General features: G+C 39.2%; 2 non-coding genes across 2 annotated transcripts; both read left to right on the top strand.

Annotated features, from left to right (window-relative positions):
- Nucleotides 1–301: 301 nt before the first annotated feature.
- On the top strand, nt 302–405 carry LOC130977491 (small nucleolar RNA R71). Its single transcript, XR_009085180.1, has one exon. It is a non-coding gene; the product is annotated as a small nucleolar RNA R71 (small nucleolar RNA).
- Nucleotides 406–4,054: 3,649 nt separating this feature from the next.
- Nucleotides 4,055–4,162, top strand: LOC130978746 (small nucleolar RNA R71). Its single transcript, XR_009086363.1, has one exon. It is a non-coding gene; the product is annotated as a small nucleolar RNA R71 (small nucleolar RNA).
- Nucleotides 4,163–14,690: the final 10,528 nt, after the last annotated feature.

Raw genomic sequence — 14,690 nt, 5'->3', positions numbered from 1 at the left:
TGTGTGTATTGCAGCCACTTGATTTGTTTCTAATTTCCTGGTGAGCTCTGCTAGTTGCTTGGCAAACACCTTGTTTTGGGCTAGAATTTTATCAACATGGTTCAGCTCCATGACTCCCTTAGTGTTGTGTCTCTCTGAAGCATAGTAGTACTCATTCTCAGCCACTGTCTCAATCACTTCAATGGCTTCTTCCACTGTCTTTTTCCTGTTTAATGAACCTCCTGATGAATGGTCTACAGCCTTCCTTGATTCATAAGAAAGTCCATAATAGAAAATAAGCAATTGCACCCAGTCATGGAACATGTCTGGTGGGCATTTCCTTGTCAAATCCTTGAACCTCTCCCATGCCTCGTAGAGAGTTTTACCATCTTGTTGTCTAAAAGTCTGAACCTCAGATCGAAGCCTATTGACCTTTTGTGGGGGGTAGAAACGTGCCAGAAACTTGCTTTCCACCTCATCCCAGGTTGTTAGGCTCCCCCTTGGGAATGATTCCAGCCACTTAGCTGCCTTGTCCTTAAGTGAAAATGGGAACAAGAGCAGTTTATAGGCATCTTTCTGGACTCCATTGGACTTCACAGTGTCGCAAATTCTCAGGAATTTTGTGAGATGTTGGTTTGGATCTTCATTAGCACTCCCACCAAATGAACAATGATTCTCCACCAGTGATATTAGCTGTGGTTTGAGTTCAAAATTGTTGGCCTGAATGGGTGGTTTCTGAATGCTGCTACCACCATTCCCAGAGGTTGGGTTTATGTATAAACCAAGAACCCTCCTCTCGGGAATGGCATTGTTTCCATCAGCTCTCTCATGGTTGTGAACTTCTCTATCCATGTTGAGATCTAGAGCTTCCTCAAAATTGTCCTCAGATTCTCCTTCAGATTCTTCTTCTCCCAGTAATCTCTTCCCTCTTGCTTCCCTTCTAAGTTTATGAAGGGTCCTCTCTGGTTCGGTATATGGAGGAGTTGATGTCTCTCCTCTCCTACCTGTCATACAAGAACACAGCACAAGCAACAAACAAGTGAAATACTCTTGGTTAATGGAAGAGTATGGTTAGAGCAGTTGAGGAATTAATTCAAATAGTTAGTGAGTCAGTGAGTTAGTTGCTTGAATTTAAAGGCATAAAGAAAGAAAGCAAGTAACAGAGTGCAGAAATTAAAATTCAACAAGTAACTTGAACTGAATTAACAAAACAAGAAAAATGCTCAATCTAGTTAACTTCCAATTTGAGAATTGTCAATCGAAAACCAATCCCCGGCAACGGCGCCATAAACTTGATGCTACGATTTTAGGAAATTGCACGATCGGCAAATATTCCTTCCGGCAAGTGCACCGGTTATCGTCAAGTAAAAACTCACAATAGAGTGAGGTCGAATCCCACAAGGATTGGTTGAGTGAGCAATTTGGATTAGAAGTGTGTTCTAGTTGAGCGGAATCAAGATTTAGATGAGAATTGCGGAATGTAAAATTGGCGGGAAACGTAAATGGCAAGAAATTGAAATTGCGGAATCTTAAATTGCATGAATTAAAGATCGAGAAGCTAAATTGCTGAAATTAAAAAGGGATCGGGGTGATTGCATGAATTTAATTGCAGAATGTAAAGAGAAAGTGGTAGATCAGAAATGGGGAATTCATTGGGTTTCAGGAGATATTGAGATCTCCGAATCAAAACATTTTTATCCCTTCCTCAACCAATGCATTCATTGAATTTTGCTTGGCAATCTTATATGATTGGATCCCAATCCCTTGGCTCACCAATTCTCTCTAAAAATAAACAAATTCCCAATCCCTTGGTTTAAATGTTCATAAGAAGAGATGACGCTCGATCACTGATTATACCACACAGTTTCATGAACCACAATTTGGTAGGATTACATGTCACAATATCCATCCAAACCCCAATCCAATTCACTGTGAGAAAGCTTCTCTAGCATGAATCCTCCATTCCTTTCCCAAGGTTCCGAAGGATTCCAATTATGGATAGTTTCTTTCCCAAGACAACTAACCAATGGAATTAGATCGAGAAGCTTTCTAACAAAAATTCAAGAGAAAAGATTGAAGAAGAAGATAAAAACTATTATTGATTCATTGAATTACAATAGAGCTCCCTAACCCAATGAAAGGGGGTTTAGTGAGTCATAGCTCTGAATTCAATTACAAAAAGTATGAAACTAGAAAAATGATCCAAAGTTCCTAACTTACTTAAATTCTATCCTATTTATACACTTTCTAAATTGAGCTTCTGTTGTGTTTCTTGGGCTTTGAGGCCTTTCCCTGATTTCCTTTTGCTTTGGGTTTATGATCCATAATCCTGATGAGGCTGCTGATCCAATTCTGTAACATTCATTGAGCCAACTTAGTGATAATCAAGTAATGACACATGACTCAACAAATTGAAATTCCAAACTCATCAATTCTTCAGGCCCAATCCCATAAACCATGATATTCAATTAGGTTTCATACCAGAGTACGTTTAAGTTAATGTTTGTGCTCAAATGCTAACTTAAACTGCAATATCTTTGGCCCAGAAACCTTTTCAAATAGTGGCGTTTAAGTTGCAGTTTAAGCTTAAACTGCAACTTAAATGCCAGACACTTCCAGTGATGCCATTTGTGGAAGCACGTTTAAGTTCCAGTTTAAGCTTAAACTGGAACTTAAACGTTGGACACTCCTGGAGGTGGTATAACTCAAGCACGTTTAAGCTTCAGTTTAAGGTTAAACTGAAGCTTAAACGTGGAAATGGAAGAAAGCAACCCTGGAGTGTGGAATGGTCGAACACGTTTAAGCTTCAGTTTAAGGTTAAACTGAAGCTTAAACGTGGAAATGAAGAAAGCAACCCTGGAGGAGAATTTGGTCGAACACGTTTAAGCTTCAGTTTAAGGTTAAACTGAAGCTTAAACGTGGAAATGAAGAAAGCAACCCTGGAGGAGAATTTTGGTCGAACACGTTTAAGCTCCAGTTTAAGGTTAAACTGGAGCTTAAACGTGGAAATGGCTCCCTGGTGCATTTCTCATTTCTGGCGTTTAACTTCCAGTTTAAGGTTAAACTGGAGGTTAAACGCCATTTTCAGCTTTTCCTCAGCTTTCATGATTATATGGCTTGGCAGTTTAAGTTCCAGTTTAAGCTTAAACTGGAACTTAAACTCCACATGTGATATTCAAGCTTCCTTTATTGATTTTGTTGCTTCCTTGCCTAGCCTCTTCTTCCCTGAAATCATCCAAACAACTGCATCAAAGTCTTGCAAAATTTCATGAGAAATCTTCCATTCATAGCATTCAAGTAATATAACTAAAAACTCATGGAATTTGCATCAAAATCATACTGTTTGGATGGTTCATTGCTTTGTTATTCATTTAACCATTCTTGGTTACTTTAAGCTCAAGAAAATGCATAAAACAACTAAAACTAACAGAAAAATGCTAGTGAAAATAGCCTAAGATGCCTTGGCATCAGAGGACCTTGTTTCAGTCATGAAACTTTGAGTGGTTTTGATTAGATCAGAGACCATGGTTGCTAAGTCAGAGGGGTTCTGCTTAGAATTCTCTGTCTGTTGCTGAGAAGATGATGGAAAAGGCTTGCCATTGCTAAACCTGTTTCTTCCACCATTATTATTATTGAAACCTTGTTGAGGTCTCTCTTGATTCTTCCATGAGAAATTTGGATGATTTCTCCATGAAGAATTATAGGTGTTTCCATAGGGTTCTCCTAGGTAATTCACCTCTTCCATTGAAGGGTTCTCAGGATCATAAGCTTCTTCTTCAGATGAAGCATCCTTAGTACTGCTTGGTGCATTTTGCATTCCAGACAGACTTTGAGAAATCAAATTGACTTGTTGAGTATCAATCTCAAGAACTCCTTTCTTCTGACTTGTCCCATTGTTCACAGGATTCCTTTCAGAAGTGTACATGAATTGGTTATTTGCAACCATTTCAATTAGCTCTTGAGCTTCTGTAGGCGTCTTCTTCAGATGAAGAGATCCTCCAGCAGAGCTATCCAAAGACATCTTGGATAGTTCAGAGAGACCATCATAGAAAATACCTATGATGCTCCATTCAGAAAGCATGTCAGAAGGACATTTTCTGATCAATTGTTTGTATCTTTCCCAAGCTTCATAGAGGGATTCTCCATCCTTCTGTCTGAAGGTTTGGACTTCCACTCTAAGCTTACTCAATTTTTTAGGTGGAAAGAACTTTGCCAAGAAGGCATTGACTAGCTTTTCCCATGAGTCCAGGCTTTCTTTAGGTTGTGAGTCCAACCATGTCCTAGCTCTGTCTCTTACAGCAAAAGGGAATAGCATAAGTCTGTAGACCTCAGGGTCAACCCCATTAGTCTTGACAGTGTCACAGATTTGCAAGAATTCAGCTAAGAACTTATGAGGATCTTCCAATGGAAGTCCATGGAACTTGCAATTCTGTTGCATTAGAGAAACTAATTGAGGCTTAAGCTCAAAGTTGTTTGCTCCAATGGCAGGGATAGAGATGCTTCTCCCATAGAAGTCGGGAGTAGGTGCAGTAAAGTCACCCAGCACCTTCCTTGCATTGTTTGCATTGTTGTTATTTTCGGCTGCCATGGGTTCTTCTTCTTTGAAGATTTCTGTTAGGTCCTCTACAGAGAGTTGTGCCTTAGCTTCTCTTAGCTTTCGCTTCAAGGTCCTTTCAGGTTCAGGGTCAGCTTCAACAAGAATGCCTTTGTCTTTGTTCCTGCTCATATGAAGGAGAAGAGAACAAGAAAATATGGAATCCTCTATGTCACAGTATAGAGATTCCTTGAGGTGTCAGAAGAACAGAAAATTAGAAGGAAGAAGTAGAGAATTCGAACTTAATAAGATAGAGTTCGAATTGTGCATTGAAGAAGAGTGGTACTCCATAAATAGAAGGATGTGAGAAGAGGGGAAGAAATTTTCGAAAATTAATTAAAAACATTTTAAAAACATTTTGAAAAACTTTAATTTGATTTTCGAAAATCAAGAGTGAGAAAGAGATCAAGTGATTTTTGAAAAAGATTTTGAATTTAGAAATCAAAAAGATATGATTAAAAACTATTTTGAAAAAGATGTGATTAAAAAGATTTGATTGAAAAGTTATGGTTTTAAAAGGATATGATTGAAAAGATATGATTTGAAAACAATTTAAAAAGATTTGATTTTAAAAATTAATGACTTGCCTAACAAGAAAAGATATGATTCAAACATTAAACCTTTCTCAACAGAAAAGGCAACATACTTGAAATGTTGAATCAAATCATTAATTGATAGCAAGTATCTTTGAAAAAGGAAAGAAATTGATTTTGAAAACATTTGATTGAAAAGATTTGATTTGAAAAAGATTTGATTTTGAAAAACTTTGAAAACTTGGAAAAAAATTGATTTGAAAACAGAATCTTCCCTCTTGTGCCATCCTGGCGTTTAACGCCCAAAATGCTACCTTTTTGGGCGTTAAACGCCCAACCAGGTACCCTGGCTGGCATTTAAACGCCAGTCTGTCCTTCTTCACTGGGCGTTTTGAACGCCCAGCTTTTTCTGTATAATTCCTCTGCTGCATGTTCTGAATCTTCAGTTCCCTGTACTATTGACTTGAAAATAGAACCAAGATCAAATAAACAATGCATGCAAGACACCAAACTTAAAATTAGACACTAGACTCAAACAAGAAACATAAAATATTTTTGGTTTTTTTAATGATTTTGTAATTTTTTTTTGTGCTTTTTCGAAAATTATATGAAAATAGAAAATAAAGGTTTCAGAATTCTCAATTTGGATTCCAGGAATCATTGCAATGCTAGTCTAAGACTTCGGTCCAGGAATTAGACATGGCTTCACAGCCAGCCAAGCTTTCAAAGAAAGCTTCGGTCCAAAACACTAGACATGGCCAATGGCCAGCCAAGCCTTAGCAGATCATTGCTCCAATAGCAAGATTGATGGAAATCAACAAGCTCTTGTGATGATAAGTTGAAAACTCGGTCCAATAAGATTAGACATGGCTTCACAGCCAGCCAGATTTCAACAAATCATCATGAAACTCTAGAATTCATTCTTAAGAACTCTGAAGAAAAATACCTAATCTAAGCAACAAGATGAACCGTCAGTTGTCCATACACAAAACAATCCCCGGCAACGGCGCCAAAAACTTGGTGTGCGAAATTGTAATCACTACTTTTCACAACTCAAACAATCCCTAGTAATGGCGCCAAGACTTGGTGCTCAATACCATGGCATAAACACAACTTTGCACAACTAACCAGCAAGTGCACTGGGTCGTCCAAGTAATAAACCTTACGCGAGTAAGGGTCGATCCCACGGAGATTGTTGGTATGAAGCAAGCTATGGTCACCTTGTAAATCTTAGTCAGGCAGACTCAAATGGGTATAGATGATGAATAAAACATGAAGATAAAGATAGAGATACTTATGTATATCATTGGTGAGAGCTTCAGATAAGCGTATGAAGATGCCTTCCCTTCCGTCTCTCTGCTTTCCTACTGTCTTCATCCAATCCTTCTTACTCCTTTCCATGGCAAGCTTATGCAAGGGTTTCACCGTTGTCAGTGGCTACCTCCCATCCTCTCAGTGGAAATGTTCAACGCACCCTGTCACGGCATGGCTATCCATCTGTCGGTTCTCGGTCAGGCCGGAATAGAATCCATTGATTCTTTTGCGTCTGTCACTAACGCCCCGCCTGCTAGGAGTTTGAAGCACGTCACAGTCATTCAATCATTGAATCCTACTCAGAATACCACAGACAAGGTTAGACCTTCCGGATTCTCTTGAATGCCGCCATCAGTTCTTGCCTATACCACGAAGACTCTGATCTCACGGAATGGCTGGCTCGTTTGTCAGGCGAGCACTCGGTTGTCAGATGATCAACCATGCATCGGGTATCAGGAATCCAAGAGATATTCACCCAATCTAAGGTAGAACGGAGGTGGTTGTCAGTCACACGTTCATAGGTGACAATGATGATGAGTGTCACGGATCATCACATTCATCAAGTTGAAGAACAAGTGATATCTTGGACAAAGAACAAGCGGAATTGAATAGAAGAACAATAGTAATTGCATTAATACTCGAGGTACAGCAGAGCTCCACACCTTAATCTATGGTGTGTAGAAACTCCACCGTTGAAAATACATAAGAACAGGGTCTAGGCATGGCCGAATGGCCAGCCTCCCAAAGTGAGTTCAATCATAAAAACATGATCAAAAAGCTCTCTAATACAATAGTAAAAGGTCCTATATATAGAGAACTAGTAGCTTAGGGTGTACAGAGATGAGTAAATGACATAAAAATCCACTTCCGGGCCCACTTGGTGTGTGCTTGGGCTGAGCAGTGAAGCATTTTCGTGTAGAGACTCTTCTTGGAGTTAAACGCCAGCTTTTGTGCCAGTTTGGGCGTTTAACTCCCATTTTGGTGCCAGTTCCGGCGTTTAACGCTGGAAATTCTGAGGGTGAATTTGAACGCCAGTTTGGGCCATCAAATCTTGGGCAAAGTATGGACTATCATATATTTCTGGAAAGCCCAGGATGTCTACTTTCCAACGCCGTTGAGAGCGCGCCAATTGGGCTTCTGTAGCGCCAGAAAATCCACTTCGAGTGCAGGGAGGTCAGAATCCAACAGCATCTGCAGTCCTTTTCAGTCTCTGAATCAGATTTTTGCTCAGGTCCCTCAATTTCAGCCAGAAAATACCTGAAATCACAGAAAAACACACAAACTCATAGTAAAGTCCAGAAAAGTGAATTTTAACTAAAAACTAATAAAAATATACTAAAAACTCAACTCAAACTACTAAAAACATACTAAAAACAATGCCAAAAAGCGTACAAATTATCCGCTCATCAGGAATCTGGTAGCCCAGTAGGCCTTATGTTCCAGTTCCACTGGCAAGTGACATGCCTTTCCATACACAAGCTGGTATGGAGAGGTCCCTATAGGGGTCTTGAATGCTGTTTTGTATGCCCACAGAGCATCATCCAAGCTTCTTGCCCAATCCCTTCTACAGTTAATCACAGTCCGTTCCAGAATTCTTTTAAGTTCTCTGTTAGAAACTTCAGCTTGCCCATTTGTCTATGGATGATATGGAGTGGCTACCCTGTGGCTAACTCCATAACGAACCAAAGCAGAGTAAAGTTGTTTATTGCAGAAATGAGTGCCCCCATCACTGATTAATACTCTAGGGGTACCAAATCTGTTGAAGATGTGTTTCTGGAGGAATTTTAGCACTGTCTTAGTGTCATTAGTGGGTGTTGCAATAGCTTCCACCCATTTGGATACATAATCCACTGCCACCAAAATGTAAGTGTTTGAGTATGATGGTGGGAAAGGCCCCATGAAGTCAATACCCCATACATCAAACAACTCAATCTCCAAGATCCCTTGTTGAGGCATGGCATAACTGTGAGGTAGATTTCCATATCTTTGGCAACTGTCACAGTTAAGTACAAACACTCGGGAGTCTTTATAGAGAGTAGGCCAGTAGAAGCCACATTGGAGGACTCTTGTGGCTGTTCGCTCACTTCCAAAATGTCCTCCATACTGTGATCCATGGCAATGCCAGAGGATCTTCTGTGCTTCTTCTTTAGGAGAACATCTACGGATTACTCCGTCTGCACATCTCTTGAAGAATTATGGTTCATCCCAAAGATAGTACTTTGCATCCGTGATCAACTTTTTTTATTGCTGCCTACTGTACTCTTTGGGTATGAATCTCACTGCCTTGTAGTTTGCAATGTCTGCAAACCATGGCACTTTCTGGATGGCAAAGAGTTGCTCATCCAGAAAGTTTTCAGATATCTCAGTAAGAGGGAGGGACGCCCTTTCTACTGGTTCTATTCGGGACAGGTGATCTGCTACTTGAATCTCTGTCCCTTTTCTGTCTCTTATTTCTATATCAAACTCTTGCAGAAGCAACACCCATCTTATGAGACTGGGTTTTGAATCCTGCTTTGTGAGTAGATATTTAAGAGCAGCATGGTCAGTGTACACAATCACTTTTGATCCCACTAAATAGGATCTGAACTTGTCAATGGCGTAAACCACTGCAAGTAGCTCTTTTTCTGTGGTTGTGTAGTTCTTCTGTGCATCATTTAAAATACGACTGGCATAGTAAATGACGTGTAGAAGCTTGTCATGCCTCTGTCCCAACACTGCACCAATGGCATGGTCATTGGCATCACACATCAGCTCAAATGGTAATGTCCAGTTTGGTGCAGAGATGATTGGTGCTGTGACCAATTTAGCTTTCACAGTCTCAAATGCCTACAGACACTCCTTATCAAAGATAAATGGCGTGTCAGTACTAGCAGATTACTTAGAGGTTTGGCAATTTTTGAAAAATCCTTTATAAACCTCCTATAAAATCCTGCATGCCCCAGAAAGCTTCTGATTGCCTTAACATTGGCAGGTGGTGGTAATTTTTCAATTACCTCTACCTTAGCTTGATCCACCTCTATTCCCTTGTTCAAAATTTTGTGCCCAAGGACAATTCCTTCAGTCACCATAAAGTGACATTTCTCCCAGTTTAAAACCAGGTTAGTCTCTTGGCACCTCTTTAGAACAAGCGCTAGATGGTCAAGACACGAGCTGAATGAGTCTCCAAATACTGAAAAGTCATCCATGAAGACTTCTAGAAATTTTTCAACCATATCAGAGAAAATTGAGAGCATGCACCTTTGAAAGGTTGCAGGTGCATTGCACAGACCAAATGGCATCCTTCTGTATGCAAATACTCCAGATGGACATGTGAATGCTGTTTTCTCTTGATCCTGGGGATCTACTACAATTTGATTATAACCTGAATATCCATCCAGGAAGCAGTAGTATTCATGACCTGCTAGTCTTTCTAGCATTTGGTCTATGTATTGAGCCTTCTATAATCAATACACATACGCCACCCTGTAACTGTCCTTGTGGGAACTAGTTCATTTTTTTCATTATGGACCACTGTCATGCCACCCTTCTTAGGGACGACTTGGACAGGGCTTACCCAGGGGCTATCAGAAATAGGATAAATAATCCCAACCTCTAGTAATTTAGTGACCTCCTTCTGCACCACCTCCTTCATGGCTGGATTCAGCCACCTTTGTGGTTGAACCACTGGCTTGGCGTCACCCTCCAATAGGATCTTATGCATGCATCTGGCTGCGCTAATGCCCTTAAGATCACTGATGGACCACCCAAGAGCTGTCTTGTGTGTCCTTAACACTTGAATTAGTGCTTCCTCTTCCTGTGGCTCTAAAGTAGAGCTTATGATCACAGGGAAGGTATCACCTTCTCCCAAAAATACATATTTCAGGGATGGTGGTAATAGTTTGAGCTCGGATTTAGGAGGTTTCTTCTCTTCCTGAGGTATTTTCAGAGGTTCTATTATTCTCTCTAATTCCTCTAGATCAGGCTGAACATCTTTAAAAATGTCCTCTAGCTCTGATTCGAGACTCTCAGTCATATTGACCTCTTTTACCAGAGAGTCAATAATATCAATGCTCATGTAGTCATTTGGGGTGTCTGGATACTGCATAGCTTTGACATCATTCAACTTGAACTCATCCTCATTGACTCTCAGGGTTACTTCCCCTTTTTGGACGTCAATAAAGGTTCGGCCAGTTGCTAGGAAAGGTCTTCCTAGAATGAGAGTTGCACTCTTGTGCTCCTCCATTTCCAGCACCACAAAGTTAGTAGGAAAGGTGAATGGCCCAACCTTGACAATCATGTCTTCAATCATGCCTGATGGGTATTTAATGGAGCTATCAGCAAGTTGGAGACATATCCGGGTTGGTTTGACTTCTTCAGTCAACCCAAGCTTTTTGATAGTAGATACAGGTATTAGGATGATAGTTGCCCCAAGATCACATAGAGCTTGCTTGGTACAAGTTCCCTCTAATGTGCATGGTATCATAAAGCTTTCGGGATCTTTAAGCTTCTCAGGTAAGCTTTTCAGAATGACTGTACTGCATTCTTCAGTGAGGTAAACTTTTTCAGTTTCCCTCCAATCGTTCTTATGACTTAAGATCTCTTTCATGAACTTAGCATAAGAGGGTATTTGCTCAAGTGCCTCTGCAAATAGAATCTTTATTTCAAGAGTCCTGAGATAGTCTGCAAAGTGGGCAAATTGCTTATCCTGTTTCGCTTGGCAGAGTTTTTGAGGATAAGGCATTTTGGCTTTGTATTCCTCAACCTTAGTTGCTGCAGGTTTATTGCCTACAGATGTGGGTTGGAACGCCTTTTTAGAAGGGTTATTATCAGCACTTGTATGCATCTAATCCCCCACTGGCATTTGAATGCCAGGGGTGGAAGCTGGAGTGGCGTTAGACGCCAACTCCTTACCTGTTTCTGGCGTTTGAACGCCAGAACTGTGCTTCCTTTGGGTGTTCAATGCCAACTTCTTACTTGTTTCTGGCATTGAACGCTAGGACTGAGCATGGGTTGGGCGTTCAACGCCAGCTTCCCACCCATTTTCTGGTGTTTGAGCGCCAGAATTATTCCTTTCTGGGCTCTTACTGTCCTCAGATGGATTTTGGGTGGTTTGCTCATTTCTTGGCTTTCTACTATCTTGAAGTGAGGTATTTAATGTTTTCCCACTTCTTAATTGAACTGCTTGGCACTCTTCTGTTATTTATTTTGATCGTTGCTGTTCTGTTTGCTTCAACTGTACTTCCATATTCATATTAGCCATTCTTGTTTCTTGTAATATCTCCTTGAATTTGGCTAACTGTTTTGTTAGAAAGTCTAATTGATGATTGAATTCAGTAGCTTGATCTGCAGGACTAAGTTTAGCAGTTACTGTTTTAGCCTCTTCTTTCATGGAAGATTCACTGCTTAGGTACAGATGCTGATTTCTGGCAACTGTATCAATGAGCTCTTAAGCTTCTTCTATTGTCTTTCTCTTGTGTATAGATCCACCAGCTGAGTGGTCTAGAAAAATAGAGCTCTTTCTGTAAGCCCATAGTAGAAGATGTCTAACTGCACCCACTCTGAAAACATTTCAGAGGGGCATTTTCTTAGCATCTCTCTGTATCTCTCCCAAGCATCATAAAGAGATTCATTATCTCCTTGTTTGAAGCCTTGGATGCTCAGCCTTAGTTGTGTCATCCGTTTTTGAGAAAAATAGTGATTCAAGAATTTTTCTGACAGCTGTTTCCATGTCTTTATGCTGTCCTTAGGTTGGTTATTTAACCACCTCTTAGCTTGGTCTTTTACAGCAAATGGAAACAGTAACAATCTGTAGACATCCTGATCTACTTCCTTATCATGTACTGTGTCAGCGATTTGTAAAAACTGTGCCAGAAACTCTGTAGGTTCTTCCTGTGGAAGACCGGAATACTGACAACTTTGCTGCACCATGATAATGAGCTGAGGATTCAACTCAAAATTACTAACTCCAATGGAGGGTATACATATACTACTCCCATATGAAGTAGTAGTGGGGTTAGCATATGACCCCAGAGTCCTTCTGGATTGTTTATTTCCACTTAGGTCCATGATGGAGAAAGGGAGATGACTTGGATTTATTTTAATTAATTTATTATAAAAAAATTGATTTTCGAAAAAGTGAGGAGAGAGAAAGTGGTTAGGATATTTTCGAAAAAGATAAATATATATATATATATATATTTAAAATCTTAAAAGGATAAGATTTGAAAAATTTTGAAATTAAAATCTGAATTTTTATAAAAAAAAATTTCGAAAAAGTAGCTTAAAAATAGTTAGAAAAGATATTTTTTTTTGAATTTTAAATTTTATGATGAAAGAGAAAAACACACAAAAGGCACAAGACTTAAAATTTTTAGATCTAATGCTCCTTGTTTTCAAAAATTTTGGAGGGAAAATGCCAAGGAACACCAAACATAAAATTTTAAGATCAAAACACAAAGAAGACTCAAGAACACTTTGAAGATTCACAAGAACAACAAGAACAAAAGAAAGAACACCAAACTTAAAATTTTTAGGAAACTTCAATAAAATTTTCGAAAATTATAAAAAGATTAACAATAAACACACCAAACTTAAAGTTTGGCACAAGATTCAATCAAAGAAAAATTATTTTTGAAAAGGATTTTAAAAAGAAGATACCCAATTACTAAGAACATAAACCAATGCTCTAGCCAATTGAGCTGTAAATGTAACACTTATTTTGAAGAGGTATATTTTTTTTTGGAAGACTAATGCTTTGGAAAAGCACAAGAAAAACAAGAAAAGACACAGAACAAGAAAAACTAAAGATCAAACAAGAAAAATAAATAAGAACAACTTGAAGATCAAGGAAGAATGAAGAACACAAATTCGAAAAATTAAAAGGAAAATATAAAATATGCAATTGACACCAAACTTAGAACAAAACACTAAACTCATGAAAAAAATTGAAAATTGATAAAGAAAAATAAAAATTTTGAAAATTTTTGAAAAGAAAATAAAGGACTCAGATTTAATGACTCTATAGCAACAATACTCTATTCCTAATCTAAGCAACAAAATAAACCTTTAGTTGTTCAAACTCAAACAATCCCCGGCAACGGCGCCAAAAACTTGGTGCACGAAAATTGCAATCACACTTTTGCAATCTGCACAACTAACCAGCAAGTGCACTGGGTCGTCCAAGTAATACCTTACGTGAGTAAGGGTCGAATCCCACGGAGATTATTGGTTTGAAGCAAGCTATGGTTATCGTATTATTCTTAGTCAGGATGCCAATAGGGTTCTTTCATTTTAATTGTAAAAAGTCAAAGGGCATAAAATAAATACTTATTGTGTAATAATGGAGAATATGTTGGAGTTTTGGAGATGCTTTGTCTTCTGAATTCCTGTAACATAATGCTTCCTCACTTTCAAAAGTGCAAAGTTCCTTCCATGGCAAGCTGTATGTAGGGCGTCACCTTTGTCAATGGCTACTTCCCATCCTCTCAGTGAAAATGGTCCAAATGCTCTGTCACAGCACGGCTAATCATCTGTTGGTTCTCGATCATGTCGGAATAAGATCCATTGATCCTTTTGCGTCTGTCACTACGCCCAACAATCGCGAGTTTGAAGTTCGTCATAGCCATTCAATCCTTGAATCCTAGTCAGAATACGACAGACAAGGTTTAGACTTTCCGGATTCTCATGAATGACACCATCAATTCTAGCTTATACCACAAAGATTCTGATTAAGAGATCTAAGAGATACCCATTCAATCTGATGTAGAACGGAGGTAGTTGTCAGGCACACGTTCATGGATTGAGGAAGGTGATGAGTGTCACGGATCATCACCTTCTTCATAATGAAGCGCGAATGAACATCTTAGATAGGAACAAGCATGTTTGAATGGGAAACAGAAATAATTGCATTAATTCATCGAGACACTGTAGAGCTCCTCACCCCCAACAATGGAGTTTAGAGATTCATTCCGTCAAAGAGTATAAAATTCAGATCTAAAAAATGTCATGAGATACAAAATAAATCTCTAAAAGTTGTTTAAATACTAAACTAGTAATCTAGGTTTACAGAAAATGAGTAAACTAAGATGGATAGTGCAGAAATCCACTTCTAGGGCCCACTTGGTGTGTGCTGGGGCTGAGACTTAAGCTTCTCACGTTCTTGGGCTATTTCTAGAGTTGAACGCCAAGTTGTAACATATTTTTGGCGTTCAACTCTGGTTCGTGACGTGTTTCTGACGCTGAACGCCAGATTGCAACATGGAACTGACATTGAACGCCAATTTACGTCATCT

This window comes from Arachis stenosperma, chromosome 4 (genome assembly GCF_014773155.1).
Source record: "Arachis stenosperma cultivar V10309 chromosome 4, arast.V10309.gnm1.PFL2, whole genome shotgun sequence".
Taxonomy (NCBI): Eukaryota; Viridiplantae; Streptophyta; class Magnoliopsida; order Fabales; family Fabaceae; genus Arachis; species Arachis stenosperma.
This window is presented reverse-complemented; position numbering and strand designations above follow the sequence as displayed.